At 44.0% G+C, this 17,986-nt stretch overlaps 1 long non-coding RNA gene across 1 annotated transcript in view; it reads left to right on the forward strand.

The window, feature by feature from the left end:
- Nucleotides 1-17,682, forward strand: part of LOC108583472 — a 39,385-nt gene extending 21,703 nt beyond the window's left edge. The window contains exons 2-3 of the long non-coding RNA XR_001898164.3: nucleotides 14,449-15,158; nucleotides 16,012-17,682. This is a non-coding gene — a long non-coding RNA (uncharacterized LOC108583472). The remainder of the gene's footprint in view (nucleotides 1-14,448; nucleotides 15,159-16,011) is intronic.
- Nucleotides 17,683-17,986: the final 304 nt, after the last annotated feature.

The raw sequence follows: 17,986 nt of genomic DNA on the forward strand, positions 1-17,986 counted from the left end.
TTCCCCAGCCTCACTTCCCCCAGCTCTACTTCTTCAGGAATCTGTTCCCCTACACCCAGCCATCAACCAAGCCTGCTAGGGCTCCCCTTTTGTGCTTCAGTTCCCACATCTGCATAGGTGAACAAGGCGAGTATTTACATTGCAAGGTGGCAGTGAGGGTTACAATTAGAGAACACAGGTAAAATGTTTAGAACAGAGCCTGGGACTTGGTAAGAACTCAGTGAATGTTGTGTTGTTGTCATTAGTGCTATCTAGGAGGATATGGCAAGCTGTATTTTCCAAAATATTTTCAGTCCCATGTGCTCTTGAAGAGAACATCATCACATCCCATCAAGGATTGGAAAGGTCCTGTTCCCAGCACTTTGAGAGGCTGAGGCGAGAGAATTGCTTGAGACCAGGAGTTCGAGACCAGCCTGAGCAACATGGGAAGATCCCATCTCTACAAAAACATAAAAAAGGAAAAAGAATTGAAGGAGTTACAGTCTATTTCTATTTCCTTAAAACTCACTAAGAAAGAAGTCATGCTATGTGACTTCTAAGGCTAGGACATAGAGCTTCTCTCTGTCTCTGTCTCTCTCTCTCTCTCTCCCTCTCTCTCTCTTTCTCTTTCTCTTTCTCTTTCCCTCACTTTTTCTCCCCTTCTTCTTACCCTTGGAACCCAGGCTCCACATTGTAAGAAAGCCCAGTCACATGGACAGACCATATGGGGAGTTCCAGCTGGCTGTCCCAGCCAAGGTTTCAGCCAACAGCCAAGATTAACCACAGCCACGTGTATGAATGAGCCTTCAAATGAGTCCAGCACCCAGCAGAATAATGCCCCCCCCCCCCCCCGCCATTTCACAAAGATCACCATGCCCTAATTCCTGGAACCTGTGAATCTGCTGCATCACATGGCAAGCAGAACTGGCAGATGGAATTTAGGGTGTGGACCTTGAGGTGGGGAGGGCAGCCTGGATTACACAGGTGGGCCCGATCTAAGCACATGAGCCCTTATAAAAGCAAAGAACCTTTCCTCAGCTGCCAGACAGCTGGCAAGCAGAATTGGAGTGGCAGAGAGATGTAATCAGGAAGGGCAGAAGAGACTTAAAAGGAAGAGAGGCTCGACCTGCTGTGGCTACCTTTGAAAACAGAGGAATGGGGCTCCAAGCTAAGGGATGCAGGCTGCCTCTTCATTGGAGTACTGCCAGCAAGGAAACAGCCCAGCAATTGCAAGGAAATTAAGTTTCCCAACAGCCTGAATGAACAAGGAAATGCACTCTCCCCTGCCATGCTCTGAGTTTAGCCTTGTGAGACTCTAAGCAGATACCCACGCAAGCCCACAGGACACAAGTCTCCACATTTGTGGTAATTTGTCACAGCAGCAGTCAAAAATACAGCAGCCATCAAGGTTTCCTTCTGAGGCCCTCGACATCAGGGAATAGAGACAAGCTCTCTTCCCACTCCTGACCTGCAGAGGAGGTGAACGAATGGCTGTTTTCTGCCGCCAATTCAGGTATTACGCAGCTCTAGTAGCTGAATAGGGGGGCTTCCAGCCCCTTTCCCAGAAGGAACTGCTGTGTCTTCTGAAATCACCAAGCCACAGTTTCTTCATCTGTAAAATAACAATATGGACCATAAAAGAGGCAACTTGTATGTGCTGCTATAAAAAGGCACCAGGCGGCCGGGCGCAGTGGCTCAAGCCTGTAATCCCAGCACTTTGGGAGGCTGAGACGGGTGGATCACGAGGTCAGGAGATTGAGACCATCCTGGCTAACACGGTGAAACCCCATCTCTACTAAAAAAAAAAATACAAAAAACCTAGCCGGGTGAGGTGGCGGGTGCCTGTAGTCCCAGCTACCCGGGAGGCTGAGGCAGGAGAATGGCGTGAACCCAGGCGGCGAAACTTGCAGTGAGCCGAGATCCGGCCACTGCACTCCAGCCTGGGTGACAGAGCGAGACTCTGTCTCAAAAAAAAAAAAAAAAGGCACCAGGCTGGACTTTTTAAGTGAAGGGTTGATGACCAACGTACGTCATACGATTCCATTTTGTGAAATGAAAAGCCTTCGTTGCCACAATGAGAAACCACTTCACACCCATTAGGATAGCTATTATCAAAAAAGTAGAAAATAAGAAGCATTGGAGAAATTAGAACCTTTGCACCTTGCTAGTGACAATGAGAAATGGTTTGACTACTGTGGAACATGGTACACAGGTTCCAAAGATATAAAACATAGAATTATGTGGATTTATTCATTCCACTTCTGGGCATATACCCAAAAGAATTGAAAGCAGGAACTCAAACAGATATCTAATACCCCCATGTTCACAGCAGCATTGTTACAGTAGCCAAAAGGTGGAAACAACTCAAATGTCCATTGATGAATGAATGGGTTTTTTAAAATGTGGTATATCCAGACAATGGAATATTATTCAGCCCTGTAAATGAATAAAATTCTGATACATGCAATAACATGGATGAATCTCGAAAACATTATGCCAAGTTAATAAGCTAGACACAAAAGGACAAATATTATATGATTCCACTTACAGGAGGTACTGAGAGTAATCAAATTTATAGATGTAGAAAGTAGATGGTTGTTGCCGGGGCTGGGAGAGAGGAGAATGGGGAGTTATTATTTAATAGAAACAGAGTTTCAGTTGGGAAAGATGAAAACATTCTGGAGAAGGATGGCAGTAATGGTAAAAATAGTAAATTGTATGTTATGTCTATTCTCCCACACTATTTTTTAAAACCCTTATGTGCACATATTGTTTGTATCTGTATTGTAGAAAGTTGAAAAGGATGCCTTCAACATTACTCAAGATAGTCACTATAAGGGGTAGGGGCATGGAACAGGAGGCAGAGATTCTACTTTTTACTTTATATACCTAGACGCTCTCTAACCATCTTACAAGAAACAAGCATTAAATTTGCAATAATCATATAAACCAATGTGTATTTTTCAATGGTGACAGCAACACCCACCTCAAAGAGATAATATGAGGATTAACATTCTCACTGTAGGCCAGGCACGGTGGCTCACTCCTGTAATCCCAGCACTTTGGGAGGTCAAGGCAGGTGGATCACAAGGTCGGGAGTTCAAGACCAGCCTGGCCAACATAGCAAAACCCCATCTCTACTAAAAATACAAAAATTAGCCGGATGTGGTGGTGCGGGCTTGTAGTCCCAGCTACTTGGGAGGCTGAGGCAGGAGAATCGCTTGAACCCAGGAGGTGGAGGTTGCATGCAGTGAGCTGAGACCACGCCATTGCACTCCAGCCTGGCAACAGAGCAAGACTCCATCTCAAAAATAAATTAATTAATTAAATTAAAATAAAAAACATTCTCACTGTAAGAAAAGCACCTACCCAGGCCTGGAGTGGAGTTCTCACATGAAAAATATAAAAATCCCTTCCCTTCCTTTTTTTCTGTCCTGAGAATGTGCACGCTTTACAGAAAAGCCCACCAGAGGGTTGAGGCTGGAGCTGTCCATCTCACTGTCCGCATCCCGGGAGACCCAGCCCAAGCCTGGTAATCCCATCTGATCATGACCCTGGGAACCTCTCAGCATCTCTGCAATTTAGCAGGAGTGTTCATTCTTAAGTATGGGGAATGAAAACATGACCCTTTCTAGGTGGTCACATTATTAGTGGTCACATTGTGAGGGGCAAAAATTGCTGCCTTCTGGATCATTCCCAAAAACCCAGAAAAGCTCTAAAAAGATCATATCACTCATCCTTCTGTTCTCTTGCCCCGATGCCCTCAACCACAAACAAACAGAATTCCTTTTACTCTTCCCTTTGACTGTGCCATAGTACTTTTTACTTCCTGGAAGTTCTTCACAGTGTCTAGTCCAAATCTCTCATGCTGCTGCCCAAAGAAAGTCTTTGCCTTTGTAAACTAGTGGCCCCTACCTAGCAGAAAAGAAACTTTACAGATGTCCTTCCCATTAGAACTAGAGCCTGTTCCATGCACACCACCTGAGGAGCATAGCAAATATCTTCAGTTCAGCAGTGTATTAGGGCTCTCCTGAGAAAGAAGCAATTGTGTGTGTGTGTGTATGTGTGTGTAGATAGATAAAGTAATTTATTATAAGGAATTGTCTCATACAATTATGGAAATGGGCAACTCCAAATCTGCAGTGTGGGCAAGCAGGTGCAGCCAATTGTGCAGATGAAGTCCTTAGGTAATCTGCTGGACAATTCTTTCTTACGTGGCAGAGGATCAGCCTTTATTTCCATTTCAGTCTTCAACTGACTGGATGAGGCTCATCTACATTTATAGAGGCCAGTTGACTGTACTCAGTCTACCAATTTAAATGTTAATCTCATCAAGAAACACCCTCACAGAAGTATCCAGAATAACGTTTGACTGAATATCTAGGCACCCCATAGCCCAGTCAAGTTGACACATAAAGTTAACCACGGCAAGTAGGTAGAGCATGGGTTGCCAGCCATCCAAGACACTGACATTGATCAAGCTGACAATATGGCACATGGAGTGCCCCTAATCACCAGCCCTGCCTCTGGGCCCATAAAACCAGGAGCTGTACATAACATGGGGTAGATGTCAATCTGGGATTAGCAGGATCCCCATCCTGGTAGAGCTTTCATCCCCTGGAAGTGCAGCCCTTTCTAATGAGCCCATACCAACCACCCTTTGAGTTTCTGTTTCCATCAACAGCCTGTTTTTTTTTTCTGTCAAAGCCTGTTTCTGAGGCTGTGCAGACCCCCACCCTCCTCTTTAACTAAACACCCAGTGGTTATGAGTATGGGTTGTAGAGAGAGGGAGTGAGGATTCAAAAGGCCTCAGTTTTCCTACTTATAAATTGGAAATAAGTAATAATGGCATCCACCTCACAGAATGTTATGAGAAATCAATGAAATAATACATATATTGTGCTTATATAAGGAACCTCATTAATTAATAGTAAAGCATGAATAAATATTTACTGAGTGAATCACCATCATCATCGTCATTGAATTGGCCCTTACACACCAAAATGAATCACTACAGTTTTACATAACAGAGCCAGCAGTATACTACTCCTTTGGTCTTTCAACAATTCCGAGAATAAATATAGGTGATTTTCTTAGAAAAATCCCAAAGCTCAGAAGAAAAATAATTTTTCTATGATCAAAAAATTTTATAATATAAAAATTAAAACTTTTATACAGCATCCAGATCACACAGTCAATTTAGACCATAAAAGAGCCAAGAAAATGTGTGCAAGACAAAGAAAAAAGGTTAATATTTATAATGTATTAATGAACTGTTACCAATAGAGAAATTATTTTTTAATTTTAAATTGAGATAAGGTCATGAATTAGCAAATCACAGAAAACCAAATTCAAAAGGTCAAAAAGCACATGAAAAGATGTTCAAATACAGGGCTTACAAATTGAAATAACAGTGAGAGATCATTTTTCATCTGCCAGACTGGCAAAAATATTAAGTAATATCTACTCCCAAGGAGATGTGGGAAAATGAGTACCCTTGTTCAAAACCAGGGTAAATGGGAAGTATTTTAGGCTTTTTGGAATGCATTCCAGCAACAGCCAATGTAAAAATACATATATCCTTTGACTTGAAACTCTCTCTCCTAGAAATGTATCTTATAAAAATTAAAACCCTGGTACCTGGGAATAGACATGTGCTTGTCATACAGTTGTTCACCAGACTAGGAGATGCCTATCAAAAGGCAAATGGATGCATAATATTAATGTTATACAGACACTAAAAAGAATGTATTAGAGCTATGCCAAACAGAAGAGAATTTCCTCAAGATACTGATGAGTAAGAAAAGCAAAAAGCAGAAAAGTATGTACAAAATGATCCATTTTTGTAAAAGAAACAACAACCTAAAAACTCCAAATTCATAAAGATATGTAAATATTTGTGTGCATGAAACAAAAATTATGAACAACATAAATGCAAAAAACAGTGTCTGCTGTTTTAAATACATATTTACATATATAAAAGTACAAAAATGGTCTATCTAGAAGGATAACCACCAAAATGGAAGAATCATGGTCTGTAGAGAATTGGAGCGGGCGAGTAGTTAAATGACCTTTAGCTTTATTTATAATACTTTATATCATTGAAGGAAAAAATACTGCAAGCAAATATGAGAAATGTTAGTGGCTGAATGGTGCAAGTAGGGATGTTTGTTACGTTATTCTCTGAAATAACAATGAACTGAAATAAAACTGACTACAGATCTGTTGTATAGTGAGAGATCATCAAAAGCATTTGTTCTCGGGGCAGTCCATGGATCTACCATGTACAGCTTCCCCACCTGTACCATGAACATACATGATTACATTCACAAGTTGCTGAGAGGGTCAAAGGAGATAATACATGTAAAAACACCCAACAGTCAGCCAATGCCAGTCAGTCCTGCCTCCCCAGACACTTGGGTAGATGTTTGCAAAGATGCTTTGGTGCTCTTCCCAGTGGGGGCAGCTGGTAATTTGGCCTAGGCTATTGTAGCACATGGGAGCCTAGATGGCTCATCTGAACTCTTGGTGGGGAATCTAGGAAGATTATAGGCAGAGGGAACATCACAAGAAAAAACAAACAAACAAAAAAAAAACTACAGACCAATATCTCTTACAAATATGCATGTAAAAATCTTCAACAAAAATATTAGCAAACCAAATACACAACATATAAGAAAAATTATATACCATGATCAAGTGGGATTTATTCAGGAATGCTAAGTTGATTTTCAGCATCTGAAAATCAATTAACATAATACATCATATAATAAAACAAAAATCACAAGATCCTCTCGAATAACACAGTAAAGCCTTTTAACAAAATCCAACACTCTTTCATGATAGAAAAACACTCAAGAGATTAGGAATGGAAGGAAACTCCCTCAACCTGTTACAGGGTATCTACCCAAAAATCCACAGTTAATTCCATACTTAATGGTGAAAGACAATATGCTTTCCCCTAAGATCAGGACCCAGACAAGGATTTCTGCTTTCAATACTTCTATTCAACATTGTACTGGAGTTTTTAGCCAGGGCATTAGACGTAAAAGAAATAGAAAACATTCAGAATGGTAATGAAAAAGTAAAGCTATCTCTATGCACAGATGACATGATCTTGTATACAGAAAATCCTAAGGAATTCACTAAAAAGCTATTAAAATGAATAAATGAATTCAGCAAGTTGCAGGACAGAAGATCAATACATAAAAATCAATTTGTATTGCACTTGTAAAGAACAAGTTAATAAATGACATTTTAAAAACAATTGTATTAACAACAGCACCAAAAAGAATAAAATGCTTAGGAATGAATGTAATAAAAGAAGTACAAGATTTGTACCTGAAAACTACAAAACATTGTTGAAAGAAATTAAAGAAGATCTAAATAATTGGGAAAATATCCCATGGTCATGATCAGAAGACTTAACATTACTTAGATGATGATACTCCCCAAACTGATGGACAGATTCAACACAATCCCCTTCAGAATCCCGGATAACTTCTTTACAGAAATTGACAAGGGGATTCTAAACTTCATATAGAATTTCAAAGGACCACAGACAGCTGAAACAATCTTGAAAAAGAAGAAAGAAGGTAGACTCACGCTTCCTGACTTCAAAACTTATTACAAGCAACAGTAATCGAGACAGTGGACTCCTGGTGTAAGGACAGACATACAGACCAATGGAAGAGAACTGAGAATCTATAAGTAAACTTATATATCTATGGTCAACTGATTTTTAATGAGGGTGCCAATACCATCCAATGGGGAAAGAACAGTCTTTTCAACGAATGGTACTGGGACAACTGGATAGCTACATAAAAAAGAGGGAAGTTGGACACTTACCTCACACTTTATATGGCTCACACCTGTAACCCCAGCACTTTGGGAGGCCGAGGCGGGCAGATCACCTCCCGAGGTCAGGAGTTTGAGATCAGCCTGGCTGACATAGTTAAACTCCGTCTCCACTAAAAATACAAAAAATTAGCCAAGCATGGTGGTGGGCACCTGTAATCCCAGCTACCAGGGAGGCTGAAGCAGGAGAATCACTGGAACCCAGGAGGTGGAGGTTCCAGTGAGCTGAGATAGTGCCACTTCATTCCAGCCTGGGCAACGGAGCGAGACTCCATCTCCAAAAAAAAAAAATTAAGATGGATCAAAGACCTCAATGTAAGAGCTAAAACTATAAAACTCTAAGAAGAAACATAGGAGTAAATATTCATGACCTTGGATCTGGCAATGCCTGACCCTTCTCAGTGTCAAGGAAGGCCCTGTGACAACTGTGCCCTGGCACAGTACATGGCACATGGTGAGAACTGAGAGGAGACAACGTTGGTTTTCCCAACATTTGTTGGGTTAAATACATTTGTTGAATGAATTAGTGAATGACTTCTGTACCCAACCCCAAGTGGAACTGAAGCCAAGCCACACACACACGTGCACATGCACGCACACGCACACGCACGCACACACACACACACACAGTCTGTGCTATGGGCTGAATAAGGTCCTGCTGAAATCCATTTCTCTCTTCATCCTCCCTCCCTACTCCCTTCCACAGACTCTACCTGACAAGACCCAGTACAGATGCCCGCTCTTTCTGGAAGCCTTCTCCTATCAATCAGTGATTCACTCAGCAATCACTGGGCATCTGCTCTAAGCCAGGCCCTGAGCTGGGTCCTGGCAACAAACAGCAGTACAGATGTGGGCCCTAAGCTTACAGCACTCACAGTTGCACAGGGGCCATGGACCGGAGCCTTGACCTTTCCTCCCACGTACATGCTCTGCTCTGAACTTTTGGGGAGGCACCGCACACCACCTCCTACTGGAGTAATCAATAAAGTGGCTGATTTGCCATTTGACTGAGGTCCAAAGAGGCCTCCTGTGCCACCCAGTTAGGAGGGAGCAGAGTGGACTTCCCAACAACCCCAGGACCACACCTGTCTTAGTTGTTCAATACTCATTTATCCATACAGGACCATTCTCGTGAAAAGTTGAAAGCTTGTTTCTCCATGACAAAAAGTCCCAAGAAAAAATGCCAACTGCTAATGCTGATGGTAGGAACAAAGAGAATACAAGAAAGAATACAAAGAGAAGCAGTTTAAGAAAGTAAACAATGGGATAAATTAAAAACTACAACCTATGTTAACCTGGGCTTGAGCAATGTTATGTCCACATCGCTTGAAATGGAAACCAGGAAAAGCAAATCATGAGACTGTTTCAGAAAGGGCTCCAAAGATGAGCAGATGACTCATCAAATAAGAAGGAAAACTTTAGGCAAAGTTTAAAAGTGACAGAACTTATTTTAATAACACGATTAAATCTTTTAGTGATGGGAGCAGGTACTTAGACAACCCCCTAATATTTTTCTCCTTGTGCATGGGAGATGGGGGAAGAAGACATGATACACTAGAATGTTGTATTCAAAGTGGGGGGTCTGAGAGTGTCTTCAGATCCATCCTTCCTGAAGAGGTATGGGGTCAGTGAAAACACCTGATGAACAGATATTCACAGCAGTGTTGGCTGAAGCAGCAAAGAATTGGAAAACATTCAAATGTTCAAAAACTCAGAGCCCCTCTAAGTCATGAGGGTTGCATCTACCCCACAGAATATATGCAGCCTCTAAAATAAAGGTCTTACGTATTAGATAGAAATGTGTCCTCTTGAAAGTATTATTTTTAGAGATGGGGTCTTATTATGTTGCCCAGACTGGTCTCAAACTCCTAGGCTCGAGTGATCCCCCCAACTCAGCCTCCCAAAGTGCTGGGATTATAGGCATGAGCCATCATGCCTGGCCCTGGCAGTATTTGAAGTGGAGAAAAAAACAGGATACAAAGTGCTGTCTGGCTGAAAACGCAACTGCAAAACCATACATTCGGGAAGACAGACACAAAAGCATGGGACAAGGCCTTAATTTTAGAAAAATTGCAAACGACTTTTTTTTTTGCCTTTTATTTTTATGGCTGTTGCTACAATATTGTTTGCACAATTAAAAATGCTGAAATCAAAGCCAAGCCATTTAAGGATAGTTATAACTCAGATTTCTCCAGTGACATTTAAACAATCACTTACTGAGCACGGACCATCAAGTCTGTGACTGGCCCTATTCTGGGGTTTTAGGATTCCAGAGACAAAAAGAGGCTGAGCGCAGTGGCTCACGCCTGTATCCCAACACTATGGAAGGCCAAGGCAGAAGGATTGCTTGAGCCCAGGAGTTCAAGACCAGCCTGGGAAGCAGAGTGAGATCCTGTCTCTGAAAAAAAAAAAAAAAAAAAAAAAAAAGAAAGAAAAAACAGCCAGGCGTGGTGGCACACACCTACTATAGACCCAGCTACTCAGAAGGCTGAGGTGGAAGGATCACTTAAGCCCAGGAGTTCAAGGTTTCAATGAGCAATCACACCACTGCACTCCAGCCTGGGTGACAGAGAAATACTCTGTCTCTAATTTAAAAGGAGAGAGAGAGAGAAAAGGACATGGATCCTGTGCTTAAGGAACTCACAGTAAGGGATGGGAAGAGGAGGTAGAACCTGAACAGATCATCACAACGTAGTAGAAAGGCTTTGAGCAAGATGGTCATAGAAAATAGGAAGGATAATGTTAAGAATGACAGTGATGGTAACAATGTCCAACACTCTTGCAGTGCTGTATGAGGCAGGATAAAACAGGTTATGATGCAGTAACAAGCCCACAATTTTCGTGGCTTAAAACAGCCAAGTTTTATTTCTTGCTCATGCTACTTGTTCATTGCAGGTTGGCATTGGAGGAAGGGAGGGAGGAAATGCTGCCTGTTATAGTTACTCAAAGACCAGGGCAAGTGAAGCAGCCACCGTCTCAAAAGCTGATGGTCACTGTGCCACAAAGAAAGAGAACTCAGAGGGTATCTTATAACTGCAGTTAAATAATCTGGTCTAGGAAGTGACATCCATAATTTCTGCAAATAATTCATTGGCCAGGGCTAGTACCATTCCCCTAGCTTCAAGGGGAGTAGAAAGTGCAATTCTACCGCATTTGTGCAAGTCAGGGAACAAGAAATATTTAGGAAATTGCATTAATAACTATCATCTACATTTGCTACTTCAGGTACCACCCAAATATGTTACATAAATCAGTTGATTTCATTCAGATAACAATCATAGGAGGCAGGGACTATATCCCCATCACACAGTTAAGCAAAGGGAGGTCCAGTGTAATCAACATTAAGTAATGTACCCAAGGTCACAGAGACGTGTCACAGCTGGAATTTGAACCTGGGACTCAAGCTCCAGACCCATGTCACTCTATCAGATGGACTCAGGAGAAGACGACCTCTTGGCCTCAGGGCAGGAAGGTGATCTGGAGAGGTATATTGGAGCCAGAGGTCACAAAGCCTCACCACGGTCAGGACACACACTCAGCCATCTTAAAGGATGCTCTCACCCAAGATGCGTCCAGCATTCTACCAAAAGTGCATTCCCTGAATATAATCACAAGGAAACTATCAGACAGATCCAGGCGGAGGAACATCCTCCAAAGCCACTGCCCTGAACCACTAGCAATTCCAATGTTATGAATGACAAAGGGGAGGGCAGGACCTGGGGGCTCAGGCACTGTTCCAGGTGAAAGGGGTGTGAATGCCACTCTTGGCTCTCAGCTGCATGTTATATCTGGGGTGGGGGTGGATCCAGCCTGGGCAAGATAGCAAGACCCTGTCTCTACAAAAAAAAAAAAAAAAAAGTTAATTAGTGGGGTGTGGTGGCACCTGCCAGCTACTCAGGAAACTAAGGCAGGAGGATCACTTGAGCCCAAAAGTTCAAGGCTGCAGTGAGCTATGATCACACCACTGCACTCCAGCCTGGGCAAGAGAGTCGGACCCTGTCTCAAATATATATCTATATTTGGGAGGAAAATGCCTTAGAGGTCTTTACTGAAATAATTGACAAAATTTGAATATGAACACATTAGATAACAAATGGGCTCTTCTGTCCCCACAAATACCTCTAAGAGGGAAACTACTCTCATTAATGTCAGCACTAGCTAGAAACTCCTTGCAAAGTTTCCTCCCAGATCCAGTGCTTAGCACAGTTGTAGAATGAATTAACCTCTAGTAACCCTGCATGCCAGACTGGCTAATAATTTGTGAGGCCCAGTGCAAAATGAAAATGCAAAGTCCTTTATTCTAAAATTGTTAAAAATTTCAAGACAACCATCAAGAATATAAGAAGGCAAGCCACCGACTGGGAGAAAATGAAAAAGACATGTCTGATAAAAGACTAGTATCCAAAATATGCAAAGGACTCTTAAAACTCAAAAATAAGAAATGAACAATTCAATTAAAAAATTAGCCAAAGACTCTACCAGACACCTCGTCAAAGAAGATACACAGATGGCAACTAGCATATGAAAAGATGCTCCGCATCATATATCCTCAGGGAAATGCAAATTAAAATACGAGATACCACTATGCGCCTGTTAGAATGGCCAAAATCCAGAACAGTGATAGCTCCAAATACTGGCGAGGATGGAGTCAATAGGGACTCTCCTTCACTGCTGTTGGGAATGCAAAATGTCCAGACACTGTGGGAGACAGTCTGGCAGTTTCTTAGAAAACTAAGCATACCATTACCATACAGCAATCCATAGTACTACTTGGTATTTACCAAAAAAAAAGTTGAAAAACTATGTCTGTCCAAAACCTGCACACAGATGTTTATACCAGCTTTATTCATAATTGCCAAAATTTGGAAGCAAGCCAGGTGTCCATCAGTAGCAAATGGATAAATAAACTATGGTACATCCAGACAACAGAATATTACTCAGCACTGAAAAGCAATGACTTCCCAAGCCACGAAACAGCATGGAAAAACTGTAAATGCGTGTGACTAACTGAAAGAAGCCAATCTGAACAGGCTCCATATGGTATGATTTCAACTCTGCGACACACTGGAAAAGGCAAAAATGTGGAGACAGTAAACAGCTCAGTGATTGTCAGGAGTTGGGGTAAGGATGGATGAATACTCAGAGCACGGAGGATTTTTAGGGCAGTGAAACTCCTCTCTATGTTATAACGATGAATGCTTGTCATTATATATTTGTCCAAACTCATAGAATGTATAACACCCAAAGTGAACCTCATGTAAACTACGGAGTCCGGTGATAATGATGCATCAATGTAGGTTCACTGACACAAATGGACTCCTCTGATGGGGATGCTAATGGGAGAGGCAGTGCATGTCTAGGGTGGTGTAGGGTGGGGTGTATACGGGAAATCTCTGTACCTTCTGCTCTGTTTTGTTGAAACCTAAAACTGCTCTAAAAATACAGTCTCTAAAAACTTTCTAGACAGTTACATTAAACTAAGGGCATTAAACTAAGCATGGTGCCTGCATGGGTCACACTCACACGAAGCCAGTCCTGTCTGCTGGGTCTCCTCACCTGGCCTGACCCTGGCCATCACACCCAGGCAGTGGGAGCCACCACACAGTCACTACTGGGCCCACTTTCATTCATTCATTTATTCATTCAACACAGATTTACTGCGTGTCTATGACACTCCAGGGACTGTGCTCAGTGCTGGGGACATAGTGAAAATATAAGTCCCTGCCCTCACAGAGCTCAAATTCCAGAGGGAGAGACAAACAATAAACAAGATAAATCAATATATCATCAGTTCGACAGTGAGCAGGGCAGAGAAGATGTATGCAGTGTGGGGCAGGGGCCCAGGGGGTGAGGGGGTGAAATCATAACTGCAGAGGTTAGAGGAAATATCACTGAGAAGGTGACCATTGAGTAGAAGTGGGGGACTGAGTCATGCCCAGTGACTGGGAGGCAGAGGCAGGTTCCCGAGAAAGAGAAGAGTGGAAGCAAAGGCTCTGAGGCAGCAGCATGGCTGGAGTGTTCAGTGAACTGCAAGGAGGCTGCTGTGGACCCAGGGGAGGGAGAGAGAGGGTTGGAGGGGGAGGCGAGGTCGGTGAGGAAGGCGGGGCCAGACCACATGGCGCCTTGCCGGCCACGGCAAGGAATCTGGTTTTTACTCCAAAGAGAAAGAGGAAGCCAGGGAAGAGTTTTGAGCAGAAGAGTGACCTGGCCTGACTCCTGTTTCTAAAGGATCAGCCTGGCTATTGAGTGGAGGACAAGTGGGGATGGGGGACACGGAGAGGCCCGCTAGGAGATGCTGGCCTTCCCCACCACCCGCCATCCCGCACAGGCCATCTGCCTGGTGGCAGCACCCGGGACTCTCCACCCCTGGGCTTTTGCAGCAGGTTCTCAGGCAGCAGGAGGTGCTGGGAATTAACACCCCCAGGGAACAGCCCTCAGCCAGTGACAAATGGAGTTGAAGAGAAGACCGCAACTTCCCCACCTCCAGGTGGGACAATCCCAAAGTGTGTCCCACAGTGCCGCCGCAGGCTCCCTAGCAGGACTGCACCCCAGCTGCCCATAGCTGTCACCTGCTTGATGACGTACCCTGTGTGTGCTCCTTCTCTCCTCTAGCACTGCTTCCTGGGACTGCCTCCGGGAGAAAGCACTTGGGGGGAACTTGTCTGAAGATGTGCTTCTGGGAGAACCTTCGCTAAGAGGGAAGTAACTTAAGTGACTCGAAGGTAGCTCAGAGGGTGGTTGGCATCTCACATAGTAAGAAGGGATTCTGGCTACATTAAGAAGGGATTTACCGACGAGCAGGAGGTGGTGTCGGCAGACTCAAGGCACCTGTCTTCACCTCCCAAGCCAGGTGCCCAGGCCTGAAGGCACTCAGCCTCCGGGAGCCCACGAGGCAGGACTGTGCCCTGACCACAGGCCCTGGGCGCCGGGCCGCCAGCCCGTGTCCTGCAGGGCGGAGGGGCTGAGGCCTCCTGAGTTAATGAGGTCCCCGGCAGACGCACACCCCGCTGAAAATGACAAACGAACAGCATTACAGGCTGTTCCCACAATTACTATCAGTTGGCTGTAATATAAATATGCAAATTCTCTGGGCTTGAACTTTAACACCCTCGGTAGAGACCATTCATCTCTTTAAAGTATTAATTTAAGTTGTAAAAGGGCCCATACATCACCGCGTGTCATTTTGAAAACAAATATTAATCAATTTTACCCTCGGAATTGCTACAGCGGAGGCGGCCCCCACGGCTGCGGCTGCGGCACCAGGAGGCGGTGGCGGGAGATTTACATATTCATCCGAGCTTAAGGAAGCCGCGATAATACAGGTACAGCCCGAAACCCGCGCCCCCAGACCTTATCTGCGCGCCCCGCCGGCCCGCGGCTGCTTCTGCATGCGCCGCGCAGCGCCTTGCAAATGAGGCCCGCGGACCGCTGTCTGGATAACCTTGAACGCCACCGAGATAGGCGGCGAGGCCGCCTTCCGACTTCTTTCCCAGAAATCAAAAAGGACTGAGAAAGGCTAGGCTCTTCCTCTCCAAACGGGAGAAACAACTCCGGCCTCCTTGGAGGTCCTGAGCAAGACAGGCTGGTCCCTGAACCCAGCTTACTTTTCCACCAGCCTTAAGAACCAGGACACCAGAGTGGCAGGTCCTGGAGGAACGGGGAGGACTGGACGTGGTGGTCTTCTGGCTTCCAAAACGGAGTCTGCACATACATGCCATGGACTTGTATGTGCATGGATTTATTTAACTTCTTGGTTACCTTAATGGAGAAATGTACCCAGATATTAAAGATATCAACTCAAAGAGTCGTTGGCAGGTTTAGAAATTATCTATGAAAAGCACCTAGAACAGAAATGGATATATAGCGAGGGCTGGGGTGACATCAACAATTATTATTATACTCAGTTATCTTCTAGGATGACCATGCCCCACTCCTCAACTGCACATGCTTTGATCTTTCTACCTTTGCATCTGTAGTGGGTTTGAGGGACAGGACCTCCTGCTCCGACCCTGCCTACTGCCACTGTGGTAGTCTAACAGAATCTGCTACCCCCTGCCTGAAGATCTGCCAGTTCCTTTACAAAAGGACAGGGCATCCTGGAAAGAAATGCAAGCCAGGTTGAAGGGTTAATAGCTCCCACTCCCCAAGGTACTGACCACTCCCTGCTTCCCCTAGGGAGATACCTCCATCCTCAGCCGGAGAGAGCACACTTCCAGCCTCCTCCTGAACCAGGGCTTGCAGGGCCACAAGGCTGCTGCCTTTCTCTGGTACTGGGGAGTGCCCACGTCAAGCCAGCAGAGGACACGTTGCACCTGCACAGGTGCATGAGAGATGCTCCTTTCTTCCCAGAGCCATCCTATAATGGCCTGCACACCCTCATCAGCATCCACTGCATTGTATGCATGTACACATGCTGTATGTACACACGGGACACTGGCTCACTGTGTGGCTGACCTCCACATCGCAGCCCAGAAAACCCTGCCTCCCTTCATTGGCCCATCAGCAACGTTGGAACTGGACTTTCCTGATACACTCTATGCATAGAACAGTGCACAGTCAAAGGGTTCTTCCCGGAATGGTGATGCTGACCAGTGAACATCGTCCACCACCTCCTGGTAATGCTGAGTGTTGGCCAATGTCAAACATTCACTAGGACAGTCGCAGATCCTGGCTCAAGTGAGGAAAAGAAATAGCTCCCAATCCTTCTCCCTGGTGCTAGGGTGAGAGGAACTCATTTCATCACTGCTAAGCCTGGGACAGGAATCACTCAGGGATGCAATAAAATCCCCACCCTGCAGGTATATCTGAACCAAATGAAGTACCCCATATATGTCAAATCACATGTAAGCATGTGCACATGTATACATTGGACTATGTGTAAATGTGCACATTGCCCATGTGTGTTAAGCCATATGCAAGGATTTACATGTGTGTATGTTCTACCACATGTAAGTGTGCATATGTGTAAGTCACATGTGTGTGCACGTGTGTTGATCCACGTGAGTGTATGCACACGTGTACATTAAACCACATGTAGGTGTGTGCATTGCACATGCACATGTGTATTGAACTACATGTAAGTGTGTGCATACATGTATGTTGACTCACACAGAAGCATTGCAGGTGCATATGTGTATATCGAACCACATGTAAATGTATGCACACATTATGTTGGTCTATGACAGTCTGTGCAAAAAAAGACATCCAGAGATAATGACAGGAAATAAACACAGTGGCCATTTAACAAAGAAAAAAAGAAAGAAAGAAATTCTGTTTAAAACACCCTATATTCAAATTTTTAATTAAAGCATTCATCCCACAAATGATTATGAAGGACCTAATTTTTTTTTTTCTTTTTAGAGGCAGGGTCTCACTATGTTACACAGGCTGTTCTCAAACTCCTGGACTCAGGTGATCCTCTGGCCTTCCAAAGTGCTGGGATTACAGGTGTGAGCCACCATGCCCGGCCGGACCTAATATATTTCAGGGAAATGTCCAGTCAGGAGGTCAAAGGGCTGAGTTATGGGGAATGGACCAGCCAGAGTTTTCACACAGTTCATTAAACCTAAGACACAGTTTTAGTCTATGAAAGAAGGTACACTGTGATAAATTCAGGAAATCCCAAGTCAAGTTCTTTCCTTCTGGCCTACGACTTAGTAATCAACATGGTTATTCCCTGCTACTTAAGGAAAACCCATGGTTCTGAAGGACAGTGGTAGTATAGAGGTAAAACCTTCCAGAAAACAAGTGAATTGGTTTTTTTGTTTTTGTTTTTTGATACAGGGTCTCACTCTGTCACCCAGGCTGGAGTGCAATGTTTCGAGGCTCACTGAAGCCTCGAACTCCCGGGCTCAAACTATCCTCCCACCTCAGCCTCCCAAGTAGCTAGAACTACAGGTGTGCACCGCCGTGCATGGCTGTTTTTTTAAATATTTTTTGTAGAGACAGTCTTGCTGTGTTACCAAGGCTGGTCTCAAACTCCTGGTTTAATGCAATCCTCCTGCCTCAGCCTCCCAAAATGCTAGGATTATAGGCATGAGTCACTGTGCCTGGCAGTGGTTTTTTTTAAGTGCATAGATTTTTTTTTCTAAGTGGAATGTTGTAATAAGTTGGCCTTTGCCAGGAAATCTATCTTGACATCATATTTTCC

Source organism: Papio anubis, chromosome 18 (assembly GCF_008728515.1).
Source record: "Papio anubis isolate 15944 chromosome 18, Panubis1.0, whole genome shotgun sequence".
In the NCBI taxonomy this organism is placed as follows: Eukaryota; Metazoa; Chordata; class Mammalia; order Primates; family Cercopithecidae; genus Papio; species Papio anubis.